Genomic DNA, 1,933 nt, shown 5'->3' with positions numbered 1-1,933 from the left:
TCGGGGAGGCCTAGCCCCGGGCTCCTACGCTCCTCATGGGGCAATGTAGGATTGGATGATCGATGGATGGATGATATATATATATATATATATATATATATATATATATATATATATATATATATATATATATATATGAATGGATCTTGAAATTGACTCTCTCTTGTATTTTGTTTTTCTCTTGGAAGGAACAGTTTTGCGGGCTTATTGCCTTTGGTTCCTTCTTCCTCACAATATATATATATATATATATATATATATATATATATATATATATATATATATATATATATATATATATATATATATATTATGTGAGGAAGAAGGAACCAAGGCAATGAGCCCGCAAAACTGTTCCTTCCAAGAGAAAAACAAAATACAAAGAGAGTCAAATTCAAGATCCATTCATTTCGAGATGCCTGGACACACTGCGTTTGAAAGACTGGAGGTCATAGGAAGCAGGAAATACAGAAAGAAGGAGACAGTTCCAGAGTTGACCTGTTGCATAAATGAAGGACTGGGAGTAACGGTTAACTCTTGCATTACAGAGTTGGACAGAAAAGGGGTGAGAGTTTGCTTCTAGACGGGTGCTACGCGCCCGTCGTAGAAGTGGAGGAATGCATGCAGACAGTTCAGAGGAACAGTGACCATTGAAGTAGCGATAGAAAAGAGATAAAGATGCAACACTGCGGCGAAGAGACAGAGGTTGAAAGGAGTCAGTAAGAGGGGGAGAGTTAATGAGACGAAACGCCTTTGACTCCACTCTATTGAGAAGAGCTGGATGTGGGGAGCCTCCCCACACATGAGAGTTGTATTCCACACAGGGGCGGATAAAACCCCTGTATAGAGTCAACAATTGTGCAAGGGCAAAGAAGGAACGGAGTCGGCTTAGCACACCCAATCGCTTGGAAGCTGATTTTACAAGAGATGTAATATGATCTTTCCAAGACAAGTCCCGAGCAAATGAAACCCCAAGCATGTTCAACGATGATGGAGGATTAAGTTGAGTATTATTAAACATAAGTGGGTATACCTGTGGAAGATTTTGTCGGGTTGATAAGTGCAAAAACTGAGTCTTTGATGCATTAAAAACAACAAGATTATTTTTACCCCAGTCAGAGATACGAGCCAAGTCAGACATTAGGTGTGCCATAGCCTCATCCCCTGCCTGTTGAAGTAACTGCTGAGATGGACGTTGTGGGAATCGAATGGAAAGGTGCAGGGTGGAGTCATCAGCGTATGAGTGGATAGGGTTAGATGTACAGCTTAGAAGGTCATTGATGAATAAAAGGAAGAGAGTTGGTGATAGCACAGAACCCTGTGGAATACCACTGTTGATAGATCTAGAAGAAGAACGATAGCCGTCTACAACTGCGGCTATAGAACGACCAGAAAGGAAGCTAGAGATGAAGGCACAGATAGAAGGATAGAAACCGTAAGAGGGCAGTTTGGAAATTAAAGATTTATGCCAGACTCGATCGAAAGCCTTTGAGATGTCAAGTGCAATGGCAAAGCTTTCGCCAAAGTCACGAAAGGAGGATGACCAGGAGTCTGAAAGGTAGGTAAGAAGATCGCCTGTGGAGCGTCCCTGACGGAACCCATAGTGACGATCAGAAAGAAGGTTGTGATAGGAAAGATGCTTTAAAATTTTTCTATTAAGAATAGACTCAAAAACTTTTGAGATACAGGATGTTAAAGCAATTGGACGATAGTTAGAGGGTTGGGAATGGTCACCCTTCTTTGGGACTGGCTGAATGAGAGCAAACTTCCAGCAAGAAGGAAAGGTACAAGTTGACAGACAAAGGCGAAAGAGTTTGCCTAGGCAGGGTGTATGCAGAGAAGCACAGTTCTTGAGAACAACAGGAGGGACTCCATCAGGGCCATATGCATTATTAGTACTGAGGCCAGCAATGGCAGAAAATACATCAGCTGA

This window comes from Coenobita brevimanus, chromosome 14 (genome assembly GCF_032717465.1).
Source record: "Coenobita brevimanus isolate Jiangsu-jjx chromosome 14, ASM3271746v2, whole genome shotgun sequence".
Taxonomy (NCBI): domain Eukaryota; kingdom Metazoa; phylum Arthropoda; class Malacostraca; order Decapoda; family Coenobitidae; genus Coenobita; species Coenobita brevimanus.
Note: the sequence above shows the minus strand (reverse complement) of the source record.